The following is a 24,806-nucleotide window of genomic DNA, read 5'->3' as shown; positions in this document are numbered from 1 at the left end:
CCCCCACCCTCCAGGGAGAGCATTAATACATTCATGAGGGATCTGTCCCCATGACTCAAACAGCTCCCAACACTGCCACATTGGGGATCAGATTTCAACATGAGTTCTGGGAGGACAATACATCCAAACTCCATCAACGTTGGAGGGTTTCTCTCAATGCTCTGTTTTCCCCCAGATTTAGACCTTTTTCTTGCACATGAACCTCGGAGAAGGCCTTTCCCCTCATTCTTGTGTTTTCCCCTGAATTAGATTGTTGTTACTTGTTAATTGCTACCTGGTGGTGTGTGTCGGTAGGGCATTCTCTCTTGTCATGCTGCAGCTTCAGTCTTAGGCAGACCCTGTATTCCTTGGTCCTGAGGATGGGAATTTTCCAATGATTCTGCTTCTATGAAGTGGTAGGATATCTTTAATGGTCTAAGTCCAGCGTGGATTCCTGCCTCTCCCCTGGGAGAAGATGATTTTTTGTTTTGTTTTGTTCTGTTTTTATTTTCTGCTATGTTTGGGCATTGCCAGGTACCTGGCATCCAGTATCTCATTTAGCCCTAACAAGAACTCTGGAAAATTGGCATTATTATCTTCAGAATATCACTGTGTTTAGGAGGGTAGATGCTGAAGACTGACTACCAAGGTTCATATTTCATATCCACCACTTACTTGCTGGGTGACCATGAGCAAGTCACTTAACATCACTTAATCCATTGCTTCATGTGTAAAATGGGAAAAATAATAACAACATGATTTAATCATTATAAGATTTAAATAAAGCTATTCAATATGGCACTCTTGTCATTTTGTCTGGTGCACTGTAAACACTAAATTGAAGTCGGTTATTATTTCTGTTATCTTGCAAGTGAGGAAATCAAGTGGTATGGGAACAAATGCACACAACTACTACATATTAAAGCTTAGATTCTAAGCCTAGCTGCTTCCAAAACAATCTCTCCCTACCATGCTGCTGTGATTTTATACTCCGGTTAGGGAGAAGATATTTTGCTAGTATGTAAGCATAACCTCACATACTGGTTTATGCCTGTTGTCTCAGTGCAATTATTAATAATGCCCCTTTAATTCTCATGATTGTGCATTTTAGACAATAAGTGATATAATCTCCCTACTAATAATCCACACTTTATATTTTGTTGACAGGTTATTTTTTGGTTTAAATTTTCCTGTGGCTCAACCTCCCCAACACACACATACACACACACACTCACACACTCCAGATTATGGTGGATTTTATAAGAAAGTTGCAGACATCACGTGGTGATGGTTTTTGCATCTAAGACATTAATCACAATTTAGCAACTTGGTGGTTTATGCAGGGTAAAAATGCACCATTTCAAAAATTTTGTCTTGCACTGACAAAATTGCAAATCTATTTCTGATGGAGGGAGCTCCATGCCAATCCCTCCTGGATGGGTACACATAGAAGTTAAAATCAATTTGGGCTGTTAGTAAGATGCTATCAGCTGTCCAAACCAGAAAAATATGGTCTAGTAGATATTTAGAGTCTATGAATGGTTTCTAGGTATGATTCTTCTGGGGCTTGTTTCAGGGAGAGGTATGGAGATGTTTCTAAATAAGATATTTTTTCCCCTAAGGGGAATATGGCTCACATCTGACTTTTAGAATTTTCTTAGTAGTTCTATAGATAAACATTTATTAGTCCTTTATAAACATCCTTATTGTGAGAGAAAAATATCTTCCTCTTGCTTCCACCTTTAAACAGACAGAATATATGTATCTACATGAGTGAAGTGCCTGTGTGCTTCTCATAATTGAAATATTTGCATTAGTGAGACTCAAAGTGAGATTCAAGAAATTTTTCTGTTTCTTATACACTCAGTCTTTATAGAAACTCACATTCAAGCAATTTTATTTTTATTCCTTTGAGGCTTGGTGCTGTTCACACCTTTTTATTTCCTCATAGCTAGCATTTTATTTACGATGTGTATTTCAGCTTCAAGATAGTTAATTGCTTTTCTGCCACATTTTATGAACACATTTTTTTTTTCAATTGTCATTTGAGGCCAGACTATAAGCAATGTGTTTAGCCTTCTGCTCGCCCAATCATATCCCGCCTAAAAAATAGACTTGCATCTGAAGACATTCCCTGTGGAGTAGGAAACACCACTGTTTTATCCTACTAGGCAGCCTGCAAAGAGATACTATTTTCCTTGGGGGAAAGGACACTCAAGTTTTGAGAATCTAGGTCTTGCACCATTGGGGAAAGAGCTGAAAAGAAAATATTCCATCTTTTCCAATTCTATTGTTCAGAATATATAGAAACCATTGGTTCAGACTCTATGTCCTCCTCCTCCTCCTTGCTCAATCCTTAGTCTTTTAAAATTCTACCCTTAACTAAATGGGTAAGCTGCCAAAAAGATTAAACTTAAAAATATACCAGGAATACAGAATGAAGAGAGGTGATTGATCTTTGAGTAGGTATCCAACAGTGCAATGAAATTCTCAAGCAGGTTCCTTTTTATTTCAAAATAGGTTTGATTCAGAGGGATTTTATAGCTGCTAAATCATGCAGTTGGCAGAGATTGTGCGTGCTTCTCACAGTTACTTTGAAAGATGTCAAATTTGGCAAAGGCAGTAAAAATACCAGGATTTACTGAGCTTGCTTTTCTTTTTTTTTCTTTTTTTTTCCCTCTAAAGAATGCTCTAAAAGCCAGCATATTCAGAAGTAATAAAGTTCAACAGAAGTGTGCAGAAATGCAGGTTTCACAGAAAGAGTGTGGCTTTCTCAGCCAATATGTTGTGACTACATCTTTGGCAAAAGCTTGGAAGCCTAAACTTCTTGTTACAAAGGTTCCTTTTTACCAGCAGTGGACATGGTTTCAGCATCATCACCATTGGTATCTAAAAGCTGCTCTTTTCCAGCATGATAGCTACAGAATAGCCTTATTTTGCTTATTCAGAGAGAAGTGTGCCTGAAGCAGCATCTCTGGACTATTAGGCATATCTACACAGGACCATAACTCCATACTGGTATAGTATAGTCACCATGAGCATGGCTCTGGAATTAGAATGTCTTAGTGTCAATATCAGTTCCACCTGTGATATGCATAATCTTTCCAAGCCCTGGTTTGACTATATGTAAATGGAGGGAGACTATTTCATCAGGCTAGTAGATTTAGATGCAAAGTACTTAGGACAAACACATGAGTGTTCAATAAAAGCCATTAAAATTATTATGATTATTATGTTTAATAAATGGTATTTCTTCTTCATTATTATTATTATCAATCTAGGAGGATAAATTATTTTCAAAGGCTCACCTTTTTCCCCCACACACAAACGATGTAATTGTCACCACTATACTTATAATACAATACCTCACCTCTACTTTGTTTGGGAGAAAGTGGTGCCCAATATTTGTAGGTCTCTAGATGCTGCTTGATATTCATCTGATTCAGATTGATATCTCTTTCTTTCTCTCTATATAAAAATTAGCTTTTAAAATTTTTGGTACAGAGCCAAGCTCATGGTCCCTTTGATGGGTAAAACATATATTAATATACAGGAACATATACAATACAACTGAAGAATGCACCCAACTGGTTCAGGTAATCTGCCACAAAATTGCTCATCCATAGCAAATCATATATAAATCCATTTCTAAAATCCATTGACATCCACAGCTCAAACAAGCCTTGATTATAGGACAGGAAATTGCAGTGGTGCTATAATTCTAATAATAGCCATTTCTGATATCAAGAGCTCTGTAAAAATGGCTTTTAAAAATGTATCCATGTATGTGCTAATCACTGTGACTTTTTTTTTACATTTGATTCTTACAACAATCCTATGAGTCAAAAACCACTATCATCCCCATTTCCCGATGAAGAAATGTTCTTATGTTAGAGGAAAATTGTGTTGATTAGTAAGACCTTTGACTTTAACTTTCTGAGAATCATTCATTCCATCATTTATTTTAATTCAAGTAGGAACAGCATAAGTCTTGTCGATTTCTATAACCCTCATGCCTAGCACAGTGCCTGACACATAGCACACATTCACTAACCATTTTAATTTAATGTATGCATAAATACTAATAAAAGGATTCTGAAGCACTATAATGTCTTTATCATCTCTTTTAAAACCTGTCCCTAACTATAATAAAGTACTCAAGCCCTGGTTCCTTGAAAGAATTGTGAGGATGGATGAAAGTGTAAACCAAGACTGTTCAAGCTTCAGTGGTTATCTGAAACTATGACTAAGCCTCTGTTGTAGGACTAAAAGGAATCAGGCAGAAATTAAACTATCAGAATAAGTGAGATGACTGAAATGTTTAAATAGACCTCCCAACTCTGCCAAATGGAATAAGCATAGATGAAAAGGCCCAATCTTATATACTGTTGGCAGATCATTTAGAGGCAGATATTATAGGTCAGCTTCTCATTCTATTTTCCCCCTAGAAGCCCAAGGGATATGCACAAAAATGTAAATTGGATTGCCCTAATGTCCACTTAACATGCATCCATATCTTCTTGTGCCATTTCAAATACAATACAAGCCTTCTATGGCCTGATTGACCTTACATAATCCTGGCATCCCATACTCCAAACTTGTCCTGTCATCTGTACTCCCATCACACTGCTCCTTGCATCTCAATATCCTATTTCCTACTGTTCCCTTGACTAAGGGTTCTTCTGGTTCTTTTCATGCCCTGGTCCTTCTGATCCTTTAGTTTCAGCTCAAATGTCACCCTCAGAGAGACTTTCCCTGACCATTGCATCTAAATTGACTTCTACCTCCAAACTCTATTGCCGTGCCTTGTTGATTTCAGTTTGCGATAAGTGCAATGAAAAAAATTCATCTTCATTTTTGACTAGGTTTTTCTCCAAGTGTACAAAGTAAGCTTTGTGTGGACAGGGACCTTCTTTTTTTCATTTAAGTCTAGCAAAAGCCTAGAATTTGGTATGTCCTCAACAGATATTTGTGATACTGTCAGAAGAATACAAAGCTGGTTACTATAAGATGGTGTAAAATATAGAAGTTTTGTCATTTTGAGGATCTGATAGTTCTTGAAATGACTGAGGACATTACACTACTTGACAATTAAGGACTGGAATCACAGCACAGCAAGCTACGTGTGCCAAAACCTGGACAGAGGGGACCAGCAGGAAATGAAACCCTGTTGGGATTGAGGGTATTTGAATCATATTACCTGCCAGGACAACTGCCCTAAAAGAGGGTATTAAGGTGAAGGATCCAAAGGGCTCTGAAAAGGTTAGGGATAATTGGGATAATCATAGAAGAAGGTTTATTATAGCTGGTAAGACATTGGCTAGGATGGTTTTAATTCGAAGTCCAATAGGGCAGTGATCAGATCTGGAACTCTGTCCAAATGGGGGTGTGCAAAAAATGTTCAATTTATGGAATGAGCTGAGACAGTAAACAGCAAGTCATCAGATGGAGTTAGATGAAGCACAGCTGCATTGTGTAACTTTTCTAAGAAAAGATGAAGTGGGCATCTAGAGTAGCAAAGTTAAGTTTATCATCAGGGGCTACTGCATACACTTTATATACAGTGTCTTATTTAATATCTGCAAATAAGCCTTCAAGGTAGATGAGAATATCCTTATACTAGAAATGAGAAAACTGAGACTCAGAGGAGTGAAATAACTTTGCCAGGTTCTCATAGCTAGCAGATATTGGAAGCAGGACTCCCACCCAAACATGCTACTTCCAGCAGCTGTCTCGGCCTTCAGTGGTGTTTCCTTTATCCCTCTGGCTCTGAAAGACACTTGAAGGTAGGGGTTGTTAGAACCTTAGTGCTTAGATGTTCAGATTGAACTACTGAATCCCTGGACTAAAACAATTATTTTCTGTATTTTTAGTAACTCGACTATTAAAATAATTAGTATATTCCTATGGACACAACAGATACAACTATGTTTCACAATTGAAGTCTCTGACTGCATAAAATTTCATGCACGTATGTCAGAGCAGTGTATGCATTCTCTTCCACTGCCCTCTAGAAGACCTGAACTTTTATTTTAGGGTTGGGAGTCATTGCAAAATGCTGAGAAGGGTGGCCACATGAAGGGAAAAATGATACATATTCTGCCTCTTCAGATCTTAAATGTACTTGAGTATAAGAAAATGTCTTTTCCACATGCATTCATTTGAATCACCTCTCCCCATCTGCTCTAATTAAAGACATTTCACTCTATTTCCTCCATTGTAAAGAAATTCAGAAAAAATATGAAGAGATATGTGCAGACTGTAAAATTTATATTAACAGGAAAAGCTGTCTTTCTCTAAATTTCTAGTACCCTTTTCTCCATTATGCATGAACTGTATCTTTGTCACTTTGTCACCAGTGTGATTAGCAATAAGAAGCACAAGGAACAGTCCTCAACTTAGCAGTTGACTAAGCTTGGTTATAAGCCAAAACTGAAAACAATCTAGGTAGAAAAATTATTTTTTAAAACTTTCCTCTCAAAAATAATACTCATCGCAATGATGGCAATCTAAATGCATACCTTTCCTGAACTAGGCATTGTGCTGGCAGAATTAAATATGTTGTTACACCTAATTCTCACAACAATTGCATTTTCTCGATTACTTATTCATAGATTGAGATTTAGAGGAGCTAAGACATTACCAAGGTCAAATACTAGGATAAAGATCTAGACAGGATTCGAACCCAAGCTCGTCTGTAGCTCAAGCTCGTGTTTCTTTCACTGTGAATATACACAAAACACCACAATCTCTACAAAGATATGTGCTGCCCAGTGAGGCATCAGACAAGGGGGGACCCCATGCTGTCTCCTAGAACAGCAAATTCCTAAGTAACAAGCAATGAGAGAATTGGGGTATCAAGAATTCCAGCCGAGAGTGTGGCCAACCAGATGAGCTGAAGCCTCAGGGAGCCTGCATGAGAATTTGGACGTTTCCTCATATTTTAACAAGAAATAGCAAAATTTCACACACACACAAATACCATTTGACAAATGTAGACAGCCTGTTGTTGGGTCAAAAACTCTTCCCCGGGATCTTCAGACATCTGTTTCCCAGCGTCCCCTGGAGGTCAAAGACCATTTTCCCTTCTGGTTCTTAAATCTACAAAACCATCTCAGAGTTGCATCTAGTAAGCGCCTCTTTCCAATTGGAACATTAAACATATTTTCTCTCTTGTTGTCTTATGCAGTCAGTCTCCTTCTGTTGCTAGCTTGAGGGGTTATCTCTTTTTAGTCACAGCGTGAGGGAGTTATATTTGTAGCCTTATCATGGAGTCATGTTCCGTGTTTTCTCTTTTATCCAAGCAAGTCTGTCTGATAGAATTGTAATGCACAAACCTGTCTTGCCATCCTGAAGCAGTGTTTTATGGCACATGAGATCATGGGTGACAGGAATATCCTCCCAACCCTGAAGCGTGATGGTTCTGTTACGAGGCTTCATTTCTGTAGAAAAAAGGACTGGAATCATTACTTCATTGCTCTTCTCTCTCTCTTTCTCTCAAGGTTTCTTAACCTTGGCAGTATTGACATTTTTGGCTGGAAAATTGCTTGTTGTGGAGGGCTGTCCTGAGCATTGCACGAGGTTTAGCCGCATCCCTGGCTTGTAACTACTAGATGTTAGTAGCACCCTTAGGTGGAACAAGCAAAAATATTTCCAGATATTGTCAAATGTCCCATGGATGGCAAAATTACCCCTGGTTGAAAACCACTGTTCCCTTGTTAACATCCACCCCCCCCCCCCCACACACATGCAATAGCACTTTGAAGGGACAGGTTTCTTACTAGAATTATCAGTCATATGCATACTGCTTATGTGATTTTGTCCATTTGACTATGGAAAAAATTCTGCCTCTAAAACACATTGCTAATGGTTCCTTTAAAGACAAAACTTGAGGTTGTGTAAATTCTTAGGTCTGTGCAATAGATTGAAACCCTTTCGAGCTGAACCAGCCGCAAAGCCTGACATAACTGCCCTGGAACTTGCAGATGGAAAGCTGGGAGGGGGGGGGAAATCATCTCAACTTTATAAAAATGAAAGCTTAGGAATAAATTGCTTTCAGCTCCTGAACAATTCTGGCTTCTGAATTTCAATTCAAGGCAGTAATAAATGCCTCTTTCAATTGCTCTCCATTCCGCATAATGACACAGGGTTAGAACAATAGCAGGGAGGTCCTGTGTGCAGAGAGGCAGTTTACAGGTTAGTTGTACTGATGCCAAACAAGAAGGGTCTAGCTTCACTTGGGGACTGGTGTGAATGGCAGTCCCATTCTCTCTCTAGGTGGGATTTTTTAAAAAAAGATATAAATGGAAATTATCAATTTCAGTCTGTGTGGCTTTTCCAGAGGATGCTTAAGTTCAGGCCCATCACGTATACTATCCTACTGAACTCCAAGTAGTGGTGCTCAGGGCTTGAGTATGAAGAGGGTTCTGATTCTTGAATTCAAGTGGCTTACACACCATTTTAGGAGATGAAAGCCTGATCTACTACATCCCCTGAAGACTTCCTTCATTTTCACTGAGAACTCAGTTTCTTTCCCCTTGTGGTGACTGTACTGAACCACAGTTCTATTTTGCTCTTGTTCCACTTTATTGTCATACAATTGCTTAACTGTAAGTCTCTGTAAAGGCTAGGATGATGATGTACTCGAATTTTATTCTCAGGTCTTGGTATGGAGTTTGTGGACCTCTCTGCTACATTTAATGATAAGGAATGTTAAGGCTTTCTGAAATTCTTCACCCATGGGAGTCCATGTCACTCCTTCTTTTCTCTTTGATTATTTGTTCTTTTTTTTTTTTCCTTTGTTTCCTTGGTCATTCCTCTTCATACTGGTGTTTCCTATAGATTCTCCATTGTACTTATTCTGCATCATTTCCCTAAATGACTTAATCCATGCTCATTGGTTTTACTGTAGAGATTGCCGATTCTCAGATCTACTCCCATCTGTTCATCCTAACTTTTCCCCCAAGCTTTAGGCTTGTGGAAGTTTGCTAGATATATCCGTCTAGAGTCCCAAAGAAATTTCAACTCAACATATTCAAAACTTGATGGATCACCAACTCTCACTCAATCACAGTTAAATCTCCTTCTTTATTATTCTAAATTTCAATTAATGGCCCAATCATCTTTCTCGTCATTCAAGCTAAAAACATGGCGGTCATCATGATTCTTCCTTCTTCCTCCTCCTCTCTCATCCTATATTTGATTTTCCAAAAATGTCTGCTGTTCTTACCTTCTAAGTTTTTGTTGTTGTTAAGCCTATATAAACAGTAAATAGAAATATGATGCATCCCTCCCCATCCTAAAAACTGGTTTTTAATGCAATACAGCCCAGTGCCCTAATATGGCATGATTTGGTCCCCATCTACTTCTATGGCCTCACTTGTTACAACTTGTTCAGTTACTATTGCTGTGTAACAAGTTGCCCCATAATTTAGCAGCTTATAACAGTCCTTTATTATGCTTACAGATTCTGTGGGTCGACATTTCAGATAGAGCCCAGTAAGGATGGTTTTCCTCTGATTCACATTATCTAGGGATTCAGCTGGGAAAACTTAATGGCTGGGGGGGTGACCTGGGTCTGGTGGCTAGAGTCATCTAATGGCTCATTTCAATGTCTGTGCTGGGGTGACTCAAAGACTAGGACCACCATCCAAGGTGCCTATGTGTGGTTTGGTTGTTTATAGCACAGAGGTCTTGTGGGGTTGAACTTCTTACATTATGGCTTAAGCCTCTGAACATGAGAGTTCTATTGAACAAGGTGGAAGCTGCATGGTCTTTTAAGAGTCACTCAAAATCACTTTGGCAGTTCTCTTTTTGTTAAGGTAGTCACAACCTGTAATATAATAAAGAATATATCTGATCTTTTGCTCCCGGTTCCTGGCAGAGATCATCAAAAATTCTTGAAGTTTTCTGGGTGATCAGAATGTCTGTCATTTTTTGTAACAAGCCCATTGAACCTGAATTTATGCTAAAGGGGTGACTCACGGTCATCAATCATGCCTATGTAATGAAACCTCAAAAAAAAAAACTCTGAACAACGAGTAATGAGAGCTCCCTGGTTGGTGAGCATATTGATAAACTGAGTGGGTGGCACGATCCAACTTTATGGACAAGAAGGTCCTGTGCTTTGGACCCTTCCAGACCTTGTCCTTGTACCTGTTCATCTGGTTATGAATTGGTATTCTTTATAGTAAAACAATAATGGTAAGTATGTGCTTTCCTAAGTTGTGTGAGTTGTTCTGAAGGGGGTTAATGGGGGTTCCCATTCAACTGAATTGTAGGACATCCAGTTGGTATTAGAGAATTGATGTTGGAAAACACAAGTCCACCCAGATTCAAGAGAGGGGACATAGACTCCGACCTCCTGATAAGAGGAATAATACTCTAGCTTCATATTTTTGAAACCATCACACACAGTTATTCCCTTAATCTATGTGTTGTACAAAATAGAACAACTGTAATTTCTTACACATATTTATTAATGCATATGCTCTTTTACAAATTCACACCTTAGTTCATTATGTTTTTTTGTGTGTGTGTGCTAGAATGTCTTTTCTTTCCTTATTGACCTGCTAATGGAGGACAAGGACCAAATCTTCTTCTTCTTTATACTCCCAATAAAGTTTAATAAAAGGCAAAAGTCAGTCATGATTTTAAGTTTCTTTGTAGTTGAGTGTTCAGGACTTTGTTCAAATTTCTGATGTATTATGCTGAAAATTTTTCTAAAATATATTGATCCAGAGATTATTACTACATAATATGTGAGTAGGCACTGTCTCCTGCTCTGTCCATGTAGATGTTGTTAATCCCTCTACCTCCGTGAGCCCAAACTTGACCTCAGAATATTTTTCAACACAAATTTAAGAAAGATATTTCCAACTTTTTGGAGTATAGTCTTCCCTGTTTTTAATCAGAAAATAATTTCTTGATTTGAATTGTATACCAATTAATGTACTTCTCCATCATCTAGTATAGAAGGAGATAGAGTTGCTAGTCAACACAAACAAGATAACTATAATTGATTGGATAGTTATTAAATGCCACACCATTTGCCTACATCATCTTCTTTAATTCTATGAACAATTATCTACCTTAAGTGTTGTCTCCTTTATACAGACAAACCAATTAGAATTCAGAGAGTTTAAATTATGTGCCCAAGGTCATACAGCAAGTAAATATGGGGCAGCCAGGATTTAAAAACAAACAGTTCTGTTTCCAGATTTCCTTCATTTGCCTTTCTTGAGAACACCAGCCTACTCAATCGCTGTGCCTCTGTATAAAACAACTCTCTTTCCTCCCCATCACGTGACTGTTGGACATTGGTACCCTCATCAAGGTGCATTAGTGACAGTGAGATTATTAAAAGGCTTGTAGTCCCTTGTCTATTCATCTACTTCCTCCTCCTCTTAGTCTGAATAAGAATTCATTTTCTAATTTTCTCAAGGGCAACTCTAACAAACGCTGAGTACAGTGGCAGTCAGCTTTAATGCCACCTCCTATCCTCTCTAGATCCTGATAAGATAAAAGGTGAGGGAAATTAATGCTAAGTTTCTCATCCCTTCAGGTAGTGGCCAATAAGAAACTGTCCTTCTGTCAGCAGCAGCAAGGGCTAAGTTCAGGCTCTTTTGTTTCAGGATTCTCCAGAGAGAGGGTCATTGGGCTTTTCTTTCATGGAACTCAATGAATATTATTCTGACTCTTGTCAGAAGGTCCAGGAAGCAAAGGCCAGGTTGACTCTAGTAAATGTAATTAGAGTTTCAGGGGCTGGGCCACTAAGGCACTAGTCCTATTTAAAAATCATATTTAAATAAATATGTGTTTATATATATTATAGAGGCTAAGCAAACCCTTTCATTTCAAAAATAGTATGGTCACCTAAACTTAAATTGCTCTACTATAATCAATGGCACTGAGCTGCTTTATATCTAAGGCTTATGAGTTTCGATCACTTCAGGGGACAGTCTGGTAACTGAAGATAGAAATTCTTACCTCAAAGTGGCATTCGCTAAGAATTTCAGGTGCCATGGGGGATGGTCCAGAGAATCCCTATCAATTCACTTTGCCTCTCAAAAATATGGGGGGCACAATAGAGTCTGTGTGTGTGTGTTTCTTCAGTGATTAGATATTAAAAGTGCAGGCATTGTGCATTTAAATATTCTCAGCTGTGACCATAAAGCATTTTATACGGATATCTATCAGAGCATTTAACTCATTGAATTGTTACTCTTCATATATTGACATATTTTCTATATTATTATATTACTATTATATAATATATAATATTATTATTACTACCAGTTCTACTACTAATTCTAAAGTATGATAATATTGATAATGATAGTAGACCATGTGGCACATACTGTTCCACGTATATTTATAAACTTATTTTGTTCTTATAACTGACCTTTCAAAATAGGTACTTTATTATCCCAGCAGCTAAGTAAATTACAAGGATAATGGTGATTTTACTGAACAGAAACTGGCATGGGCATGGGAAAGTCTGTCTGCAGGAAATTGATTGCCCTCCAGTTAAAAACACCCAGACCTAATTAGCTGTACACATGAGCCAAGAATTTAGGTGACCAACGCTAGAGCTGAGAGATGTAAATAAAGAAGTAGTGTGTGTAGCTGCAAGAATGTAATCACGGGAGTCAGGAAAATCTGGTTTTAAGTTTTCTTTTGAAGACTAGGAATATAAGCAATGTGTAAAAGAGGAAAAAATTAGAGAGCTAACTTGTAGAATTGTTGCAATAATTACAATACCTTCCATTCTAGCTGGTACCAATGATTAGAAGGATAGGAATTTTTAAAAGTTGTTTCTAGAAATAAAGATGTAGGGGAAGACAAGGGTTAAGGACTCTCCATACCTGGGATGGTAGGAAGAAGAGGAGATGAAGATGGGGACTAAAGAATGATTGAAGAGGCAGGAAGAAAAGCAGAACAGGAATTTGTTATGAAAGTCTAGCCCTCTGGTCCAAAGCATCAAGGTAGAAGAAGATACAGGTCAGCTGGGGTGTTAAGAATGAAGTCATCTCTGAGAGGGAGGACCATTTGGATACAATTGGGAGCACAAACACAAATATGGAAAAATTATTTTGATTATTTCCCACAGACTCAGTAAGATAAAAGGCCAGGATCCCTAGGAACCAGGGTTCAGCAACATTAATTGAAGGAGGAAGTCACAGAGGGAGTAAATGGCTAAGATAGAATTTGGGCCCAGGTTTTCCTGGATCCAGATCCACAAGAGTTATTACTACACGAGAGCCCAATTGTGAGAGATGTGAAAATGATAGTTTTTCCTTTTTCTTCAGAAGTTATGAAAAGCAATTGGGATCACAATTATTAGGTAACTAACAGTTCAGCAAGTCCCTTGTTAGATTCTTATGCGTCTTTAATAAGTCATAGATTTAACTGGGAACAGATACTACAGATCAATAAATGAACACATCTTATAATGTCTGGGTCCTATTCTGTGTCAGTGTCAGTGAATGTGAGTTCAATAAATACTTGTTCATGAATCACATTTATATGACCATAACTTGACAATGCAAAGAGTAAGACAGCACCATGTTTTCTGTACCTTTTAGAATTAAATAGAAACGGACAGGCTTCCTTTTTTTTTTTTTTAAACTCAATAGTGGTCATATAAAATGAGTATTTACAATAATTTTTAAAAGCTTGTTTCAGTGCAAAACTAAAGCAATTTCTAAGACACAGGAGGCAAATGTCTAAATTAAGACAGTTGAATGATTAAAACGTACATACTTACAGGATCAAAAAGCATAGATAAATTGCACACTGAAATCACAATAGAAGAGAAGAATTTAATTGCCAAACCATTAAATCTCTTTTTAAGTGTACTTTTTCTATACAAGCAAATTTATAATCTTATCAGGTCTTTTTTTAAAAAATGTAATTAACAAATAAAAATTGTGTAGATTTATGATGTATGACAGGATGTTTTGATACATGTATATACTGTGGAATGGCTAAATTAAGCTAATTAGCATAGATAGCACCTTACATACTTATTTTTGTGTGTGTGATGAGAACGCTTAAAATCTACAGTTTTAGCTATTCTAAGCATACAACATATTGTTATTTACTATTGTCACCATGATATACAATTGATCTCTTGAATTTATTCCTCCTGTCTAACTGAAATTTTGTGTCCTCTGCTGAAGTCTTTTTTTTCCCCCCACAGAAAAATATGTTGCCAGATTAAGTCTTTATCATCAGCATGCAGAGTTCTCACAATTGTTTGGCTGGTTTTGTTTATAAAAATGTCCAATAAGAGGCCATACTTGTATTTGTAGATCTATCTATTATTTATATGGGGGACGAGGAGCGGGCAGGTGAAAGACTGAAGACATGAACTTCTATAGCTCTCTGAATAATAACCATAATCAACATTTATTGAGCATTTACTAAGTGTCAGGGACTGTGTTAATGCTTTAAACAGATTGTCTACTTCAATTAACTCTATGAGTTAAATATGAGAAAACTGAAATATGGAGATTAATTTCCCAGAGTCAAATAATTTGGAAACGGAGAAGCTAAGATTCAAAGCAGATAGAATCTATATTCCTAACCAATAATTTGCATTCATTATTTTCCTATCACATCGAAGATGAATGTCTCCCCAGGCCTTCACACCCACTGGTTGCTAGACCAATGTAAAATTAACATTGACAAAAATCCCAGTATCTCTTAAATTGGTGTCTATGACATTCTTCCTGATGGATCTGAATTTTCCAACATTGGCAAATATTTTTTTAACGAGCTTATGTTGTCAGTAACAGTTTTGTAACAAGATTTTTATTACTATTAACAACAACAACAACTTTAAAGGACAAGATAATAATACCTAACATGTACTGAGCATTTGCACACGCCAGGAGTAATATGTAAAAGATATCTGTGATTTTTACTTTTTCTTTGGGCATTTGCTACTCCAACCAGTCCAAGTGTATAGTAAAATGCCTGCCCCTCTTCTCTTCCTATCACATTGAGCAAGGGGAAAATACATGTCTCATCCTCAGCTAATCAATGTATCTCACCTGGGAATTTGAATCTTGAACATAAAGACAAAAGGTAAATGGAGTTCCATTATTCTAGAGATAGTCTATTAGTTCCCATGTCTTAAATACCTAGAACTAGTCTATTTCTGACTTTCCTGTGGCCTGATTATTTAACTATTTTTACAGTTTGTAAATTTCCCCAAATCCTTCTAGTAAGTTTGTGGCTGTTTTATTTTGTATTGTTTTGTTGTTAGCAAATGCTGTAGTCAGACTTATTTGGTCGCAAGTGAATGAATTCAATTCTGCCTCAGTACTTGTGGTTAGAGTTGTGATCTTAGAGTTCAAAAGACAAAACTGAAGCTCAGAAAAGTTAAATGGACAGACAGATCCAGATACCTCAGATCTTAATGCCAAAATTATCACTCGCTGTTCTGAACAGTGAAAGGTTTCTGATTTTACTCAACTTAAAAGCTAACAAGTTATTCACCACGGTGTTAGGGATACTGGCTGAAGACATAAGACTCCTGATCAGAGACGAAGGACATTATTACTCACAGCAAAAGCGGTAACCAGATCTTCATGTTTATTTGGGTTGGTTCCTCCTGTCCCCACCAAGTCTGAAGGCCATGATGGATGCCTGCACATACAGTGGGATGCGTTACAGGAGAGGAATGCTGAACTGTGAGATTTGCTACTTTCACAATAAGTGGAAGCAAGACTGCTCTTTGTTGGAGGGGGGAGGGAAGTTGGTGGGGGGTCGCTGTCACCTCAACCCTCAATGTTGCTTTCTGCAAACACATACCTTAAAAATGGTCCAGTTAAAGAAAGGTCAGGGTCTTGCATTCCTAGCATACCTTGGAAGAATGTTCAAGGCAGCTCAAGGTCTATGACAGAGAGCCTCTCCCGACACTTACTGTGCTCTATTGTTTTTTAAACATAGAGGTGGCTGTATTAGTATTCCAATGCATTGCAAAAGAAGTCTCCCACTCCTTCCTGTGCCCCACTCCTGTTTGTCAGAAGTAAATTGAATTAGAGAGACAAGGGACAAGCTCAATTAGTAGTGGCTCCAGCTCTATTTAAGAATATTTCAGAAACTTTTTGGGCATAGACTTATTGGAGAAAGACTGTGGAATCATATTTGGTTTGATTTCACTGCGTGTTTCGATGTCTTGGACAGAAACAGCACGAGATCCTAAATCAAAATATTATATGTGCAAATAGAGTTGTACACACATTGAAAAATAAAAGCGTAATCAATCTCAATGGGCATTTTATTTATAGATACTTATTGAGCAGCTGCTTTGGTCCAGGCACTCTGTTGAGCACTATGAATGCAGGGAAGGAATGAAACAGATTTGGCTCCTGTGCTCAAAGGGCTTGCCATCTAGTGATATTTATGTGGAGAAACTCATATTTGGAGGAGACTTAACTAATGTTTGTGCAACATTTTACAAGACAAGTCTTTTCATGTCCATTATTTCATGTGATCCCATAAAAAATTTAGAGATGTCAGTATTACAAACAATAGGAACCTACAAGGAACTAAGGCTTAGACAAATTAAACGATTTGCCAAAGTTTGCTCTGCTAGCAAGTAACTGAAATAACACTCACAAAATGCTTCTTAGAAATCTCATTTTTTTTCATTCAAATATTTATTGACATCTATATTTTTGGGCACTGTGCTATGTACTGAGTATTCAAAAGGGATTGATATATGAGACTCCTATGTTCCAGCTCTGTCAGCTAATAGCTATGTGACCTCAGGCCTTGGCATGGAGCTGCTAGAGGCTTTACCTGCTGCAGCAGAAATCACTTGGGTGAGTGATTTTTTCATGCAGTTCAGTCCATGTGAAACGATTTTCTTTCCTTTTTTACCTGGTAAATCTTCTATCCTCCAGACCCCAGTACGTGATTCTCACCACGACCTTCCCTACCCTCAAATTGCCTCCACAAGCTTTTGCTTTGTGGTGAATATCACCATTATAATCATACATTTATTCATGTGTATATTTGCTAAATACAAGGATATCTAATTAGACTGGACACTGCATGAGGGGAAGAATTGTGTACTTTAGTTGACCAAATTTTATTCAATATGTGGCAGAGTTTCTGGCACATATTAAGTACTCAACTATTTGCTTGAATGAATAAATGAATAACTCGTGAAAGTACTCTAAATATGGTTTATAGTAGTTATTTAATTTGCATACTGTGATAGGTTTTATTAAGTCCACTTTTCAGAAAAAGAAACTATATTCACAGAGCTTAATGAAGTTTCCTGGGGTCACATGGCTAATAGTTGACAGAGGTGGGATTGGAACCCAGGTTAATATGGCACTCAAGCCAGCGCTCCTAGCAGCAACAACAAACATTTCATTCATGTCCTCAAGGGAATAATTTTGCTCCAAGAGACTGTTTTTTGTTTTTTTTCCTTTGTACATGCAAGCAACTTGCTTGGACCTATAAATTATCTTTTTCACAGTTCCATAGCTTGATCGCCAGCCTAGTAGTTCCTTTCTTCCTATTTTCAGCTAAAAGCCCAAGCAGCACACAGCAGGAGGTGACCAGGAAGGAGAGCTGGCAGGGGAAGAATCTGTAATTAAGCAAACAAGCAACAGCAGACAGTATCCACGGACAGCACCACCTGGACTGTCCTTCTAGCCAATGCAAATGTGACCTTCCAGAGGCCAGGGCATGGTGGTGTTAGCAGCATTAGCTGCCACAGCAGAAATCTCTTGGGGGAGAAGTGAGGAGGCCTGGAGAGAGATGACTTTGTTACATGGACCGTTGTTCCCAGGCAGAGACTGCAGGTCTGGTCTTCAAAGGCCTGCTGCTGTTTTGTGTGTTCAGAAGCAATTTGGAAAACACTGTCATGTCAACTTTATTTCTTTGCTCTCTAGGGGTACTTAGTGGTTGAACATAAATAATCCCCTCTGAGGTTGAAAGTTACTGTAAGGTGTTCACTGCACCAGGCTGAACTTCAAATGTATAGGAGCCAGAATTTTTAATGAACTTTATTTTATAAAGCTTGTTGATTTTTTTCTAATTATGAAAGGAATGCACACTGGTAGAAAAACTTAAAATTATAGACAAGTATCAAGCAAATAAAAATTACCTCTAATTCAGGCTTTGTCTTATATTCAGTACATAATTTACTCCAAGTTTTTTGAGAAATATGGTCAAGTCTCTCTATGTTTACTATAATGTATTTTTTTTAAGGAGGTTGGGCATTTGAAGCATTAGGTTTCTTATGAGGCATCAGCACCCTAAAACTCATTGTAGCATTTTGTCTTCTTCTAACTCCAATACATAGGGTAAAATTTTTGTGAATGTAAGTGCTATGACTACTCATTCCAGAGTTTGTGTGTTCATAAATTCCTTTCATTTTTACTCTCTCCCGGACTTACCAACCAAGTGCTTTCTAGGACTTAGCACATCAGTACATCCCTCAAATAATTGTAAAGCCAGCTCTCCATAAGAATGTTATTTACTAGAGGGTAGGACCTACTGATGAACCTCAAAATGCTAAAGAAAGAATGACTCAGTGAAAGAAAGAGCTGATGCATGAATAAATGGATGCATTGAAGTAAGTTCTGTTGGGGCCTTTAGTAGCTGTAACTTAACTTTAATTTCCTTCCTAATTTACAAAGCAGGTATGGAGTTCTTTCACAGTTGTTCTCAGCTTGGGGGAATTTTGCCTCCCAGGGGACATTTTGCAATATGACATTTGACATTTTTTTTTTTGTTTTGTTTTTGGGGTTTTTTTGTGTCTTTTTCGCGACCGGCACTCAGCCAGTGAGTGCACTGGCCATTCCTATATAGGATCCGAACCCGCGGCGGGCGCGTTCCCAGCGCCGCACTCTCCCAAGTGCACCACGGGCTCGGCCCGACATTTGACATTTTTGATTACCACAACTGGGGAGTGGGTGTGCTCTTGGCATGTAGTAGGTAAAGGCCAGGAATGCTGCTAAAACATTCTACAATACATGAGGCATTTCCTAGAACAAAGCATTATCAAATTGCCAGTCACCAAAATGTCAATAGTGCCTAGGCTGAGAGACCCTGGTTTAGCACAAGGTTCAATTGGTTTCATAGGGGAGAGGAAGAAAGTAGAGAAGAATATCACAGAAAGCAGATTGAATACCTACAGGTCAAACATGGAGGATTCTCGTGTGCAGAGAAGTAAGATTATAAAAGTGGCAATAAAACAATGCCATCTCTTCTATTAAGAAAAAAAAATCATTGTTTTTTCTTGGCACAGATGGTCTTAGGCCTGTAAATCTGCCATTCTTTCAGTAACCACATGAAGAAAAGGGATGATTTAAAGCAGTTTTAAGGTTTATCTTGCAGAAGGAAAGTGTGGGTGTCTGAAGAAGAACAGTAAACATAAATTCTGTTTTACATCTGAGAAGCAAAGCAATTTAGAGTATAACACAACTTCCATGTGAACTATGGCTGAAAAGGAGGTGTAAGATATGGTCAATGATTTTTAAATGATTGATGAGGATTTCTTAAAAAAAAAAAAAATACAAAGGCCTGGGTAGAGAGCCAGGACTTTTTGATGTTCCATAATAGAATTTTATACTGTTTTTCTCACAGTCAAATAAAGTTCAGTAGTATAGATTGTTACCTTGTATTAGTACTTTGTAGGCTGCCTGTCAGAATGCTTTATTCAAAGAGACAGATTCATATTTCACAAGGAAACGATTTCTAAAGCTTCCACTAATAATTTTTCACTGAGAGAAAAGCCAGATTCAGTTGTTCCACCCATAGATTGGGAGATTAGCCCGGAATGAGCTCAGTACATGAAACACTTTTTTTTGATATTTAAATAGGGAATAGTATTTTAATGCCATGAAATAGAATACAGAAAAATGACTGGTTTCTTTACATAAAATTCTACTTACATTTTTCTTTGGTTTTCCATGGCCCTGAAATCTGCTGGTTGAGAAAATAACCTAACAACTCATGTTGCCCAGGCATTTAGCTGTTGATTCAATGAACTTTATCAGCATATGTGTGCAGAGTACCCATAAAAGCACTCATAAATAGGAAGAAATAATATGTTGTTTCCTTGGAAGCTTTTTCTTCCTTCCTCTCTCCTCCTTAATCAATTCTTTTACTACTACAATGAATCCTTATGAAGCACCTACAGTGTTCCTGGTATTGAGCTAGGATGAGAGAGCAAAACAAAACAAAACAAAAAACACCTGTTTCCGTGTGTCAAGTGCTGTCCAGGGTGCTGAATGGATGGAGTTGGCAAGCTCATGGGTAAGAATTTGTGTATAGAGATCTATCAGAAAAAGGACTGGATTGATCCTTGGACTGGGACTTTGGTTCTTATTCAATATCATAGCTCATCTGCCCTGTGACCTTGACTAAATCCTTTAAACTTTTCTATAAAGTTCTTTTCCAGATGTAAAGTTAAAGTACTACAGAAGTGAGATTCATTGTTTAATGAAAGAGTGAGTAGCCTTTCACAAACATTTAACTCAATTCAATTCAATACGTGTTCATGGAGTAACTATGCACATATTGAGTGGCAGTCAGAACTGAGATACAAGAAATGAGTCCTTGCCATTAAAAAATAAAAACTAGTGAAAAAAATATATGAAGTCATATTTGACCATTAAACTAAAGGCAACTGGTTATTACAACACATGATTTAAAAGAAAAAACTTTACGCCTAATTTGCTACTAAGCATATGTGTGTCTATGTGTGTCTACGCACATATACAGAGGCTAACCTATTTAAATAGACCCTGGGTGGAATATTTTTCATTTGTCTCCCCAGGTAGACTTTCTAACCTTTTCTGTCCTGTCTTGTATAATGAGAGGCTGACTTGTATAGACTATATCTATGGGAAAAAGGAGGGGAGTGGGTGGGGTTGGGGTATTTAATCCCCTGGATACTTGCTGAAACCACTCCAGTTTGCTGTGTCTTTCAACTGAAGTTCTCAGAGACCCAGGATGGCCTTCTGCATACAGCCCCACCCAGTTTGAGCAAACCCTCCCCTCCTTAGTCCATCAGACCTAGGGATGGAACTAGAGCTTCGGGATACCGTAATATCATCCATGTGTTTTCTACCCTCTTTCTCATGTTTTAAAGTAGTCCTTTTATTAAACTCTCCTCAAATTTTCCTAATCTCAAAGTGCCACATGTTTTCAGCTGGTATCCCACTTGTTATAGACTCCATATCACCTTGTTGTAGTACTTTGTTACCTTATGCAACAATTTATTTGACATCTGCTATATACCAGCCAATATAAGTACTAACCAAAGTTTTCCTTTTAATATTCTAATAAGAAATAATTTCCACATTAGAATCTATGTAATTTTACCAAGGTCTGCAAAGTCTGTGACATTTCCACAAATGTCTGCTCACAATAGAAATGATATCACATTATAAGGCTATCAGAAATTCTGGGGCAGTGGACAGTGAAGATTGGGAGGTAAGCAGGTGCTTAATTATGATAAAGGTGATGATGACGACGATGATGATGTTGATGGTAATACTCGTAATGATGTTAATGACAGAGTTTAGAAAAAACTTTAAAACTTAGAGAGCATATGCTGAGCTAAAGTGTTTTACTTATCTTTTATTTATTTATTTATTTTTTAAATTTTCATTTTATCAAAATTGATTATATATATTTTTGGGATTCAACATCGAGATGTGTTGATCAAATCAATATTACTAGCATACGTATTGTTACAAATCATACTTATTCTTTATGCCCCTTGTCCAATCTCACCCCCTCTCCCTCACCCTCTTCCTCCCCCCTTTAATTGCCCTAGGTTTCTTCTCTCCTTCTGAAAGAATAATTGTTACTCTGTTGATTTGTTGCCTAGATGATGTGTTCAATGCTGAGAGGTATGAGCAGGTCCCTCAATATTATCATAGAGCAGATACTTCTTATGTCACTCTGGAAGGGGCTTTGGGGAGAGAGACATCCTCTTCTTTTCTTTATCTGTGCTGGTTACTTTTCCTCGTGGCTGGCAGACCATCTGCATGATGGTTGTGGCGTCTAGCTACTTTCATGGCAGCCATGGTTACTGTGGTGGCTGTGGTGGGTCACCCACATGGAGGTGATGTTTTAAGCATACTCCTTGGCGCTGGTGGTGTGCCTGGTTGTGGGAGGGGCCCAGTCCCTGTCTCCATCCCTTGGGTCCCTGGGCAAGCCCCAAGGTGCTGGTGCAGTGTGTCAGGTTGTGGGAGGGGGGTCCAGTCCCCAGAATCATGCCTTGGGTCCCCTGGCAGCCCCCAATGCACTGGCAGTGTGCCTGGTTGTGGGAGGGGGCTCCAGTCCCTGGTTCCATCCCCAAGTGGACCCAAGGCACTGGTGGTGTGTCTGAGCCAGAACTAATTTTTTTGTGTCCTTTGCTTACTTCTAAAGTGGGGGAACTGTCTGTTGGGATCAGTACTTGAGGTCTGTGATTGAGCTAAATTGCTGCTATGCTTCTGCTTCCCTAGGAAAGGTTTTTTGTGCAGCATAGGTATAATGGTTGACTTTATAGGTACTTCCAGCTCTCCAGAGACTTGGTGCCCCTGGGTTGTGTAATAACTCCAATCTGGGCCTGAGTCTTTTCATCAAACTGCACCCCATGCAATTCTACATTCCTGGTCAGTCTCCTCTGAGTGGTCCTATGCTGATTGGGGTGCAGATCAGCTGTCCTTGCTATGCCCCAGTTTCCCCAGTGGGCCCATCTCTCCCACTGCCCATGTTGCAAACACTTCCCATGGGATGAGCCATGCACCAGTCCCTTGTGATGGCTCACTGGCCTCTGAGTGGCTCCATTTTTTCAGTTGTTGTGGATCCCTGCTCCTGGGTGGGTCCATGGGAACCCTATTAGTGGTCTTGCTGGCCTGGGGGCTGCCAAGGCCCTCTTTTCCTCTGCCACCTCCAAGCAGCTCCATCCAAAGGGCACAGCTGAGGCTTTTGCCAGCTTCTGCTCTGTGCACTCAGCAGCTCCAGCCTTAAAGTGGCTGCAGAACAAAATGTTCAGAGCAGTTTTTTCTTTCTCTGATCATGGCTTCTCCCACCTTCATGTACTCCATAGTTCTCTCCTCCTCTTCCTCTGAGCTTTAGTGGCCTCAGCTTGCTGTTGTTGCTTTTTTATATAGTTGTAAATTGGTTGATTTCTGGGAGAGAGTGATGCTGGGGACCATCTATTCTGTCATCTTGACCAGAACTCTAAAGGGTTTCATTTGGCATATCTCATATACTTTTCACAGCAAACCTGTGATGTAGTTAGTATTGCTATCCCTATTTTTTACATGGGGTTCCACAAGCTCCTTCCTTTACTTTTATTCATGTCACTTTCTCTCATATCTTTTCACTACTCAACTTGAGTCCTACTTCTATCAAGAACCAAATAAATTTATGTCAGTTTTTCCAGGAAGCCTTCCTTTAGTCCCTGCTAATGGGTGTACTAGGAAAACCTTTCTGATATGTATATTGACCAGAAAACAAATCGGAACATCTTCTTAAGGACACATGCATAATATGAGGCAGTGTAGGGCAGTGGTTAAGGGTACCAATTTAGAATGGGACTTCTTGGGTAGTCTTGGGCAGATCACTTAACTTCTCCATGCATAGTTTTTTCTAACATACAAAATAAATATTATAATAGGACTAATAGAGCTAAGCATAGAGTTGCAGTGAAAGTTAAGTTAGTAAATGTATATAAATTGCTTGGATTAGAATATTGCCTAGATCTAGTAAATGCTCAGTTAATGTTAGCCTTATTATTATCATTGTTGTTATCAATTATTTGCCCCTTTTCTTCCCAGCTAATAGAATCAGAAAAGCTATGTTAAGTAAAACAAAAATTCCTGCCTAAAGAAACTGGGGAAAAAATAACACACATACCTATCAATAACAGGTAGGAAAGGTGAAGAATGTGCATTTAAGATTTTAAAATATTTTTCATGGGTCACTGAGGAAACTGGTCATCGACTTTTCTCAACTTAATAAAATGACAGCTTCATCACCTGTTGGCCTTGTAGTCTGGGACAAATCACTTAAACTCTCAAAATGTAAGCTACTTCATCAGTAAAAATGATAACCAGGAATTAGTACATCTAGGCTTCATATCATGTAATGTTTCTTTGTTTGTAAGATACAAAAGCAACTCTGGCTATCTGAAGCCCAAAGGGAATTTGTAGGAAAGAGACAGGGTACCACAATGTAAAAATCTGCATCTCAGGAAAGATTCTACCTGCAGCCTGAAGAACTCTTGGAATACCAGGAGTATTTATGGGGCATGTCTTTAAGATGTCATGATGAGATGCTCAGCTGCAACTATTTCTGTCTCTGAATGTCCAATAAAGATTCATTTTCCAGGAAGGAAGACTGATTTAGCTGCAGATCCCAGTGTTTAGTGGTAGAGTTCCTTATTTTAGTCCCCAAAGAACCCTAGAGCTGGGAAAAGACAAACTCCAAAGGTTACGTTTATGCGCAGATCTAATGCCTGACTCAGTTATAAATAGAGTATAATGCTTTTATTGTTTTATGACCTTTGGCAAGTCACTGTCCCTCTCCAGTGACCTTTGGAAAAAGGATGAATACAGCCAGATTAACTTCACATTTACTACCAGCTCTGAATTATTTTTAAAATGTGGCCTGTAACTTTGCTCTCGCTGGATTACAGGTATTCTAGTCTTAATATCTTTCTCTTTGCTTCAATAGCAATTTATGCCTGAATCTTCTGAGGTCATTTTATTTGACTACTGAAAACAAAAGTGAAATCTACAATGGCTTCAGTTTAAAAATAAAATTAAAAATTACTATTCAAAAATAAA

The sequence above is a fragment of the Cynocephalus volans genome, chromosome 10 (assembly GCF_027409185.1).
Source record: "Cynocephalus volans isolate mCynVol1 chromosome 10, mCynVol1.pri, whole genome shotgun sequence".
Taxonomy (NCBI): Eukaryota; Metazoa; Chordata; class Mammalia; order Dermoptera; family Cynocephalidae; genus Cynocephalus; species Cynocephalus volans.
Note: the sequence above shows the minus strand (reverse complement) of the source record.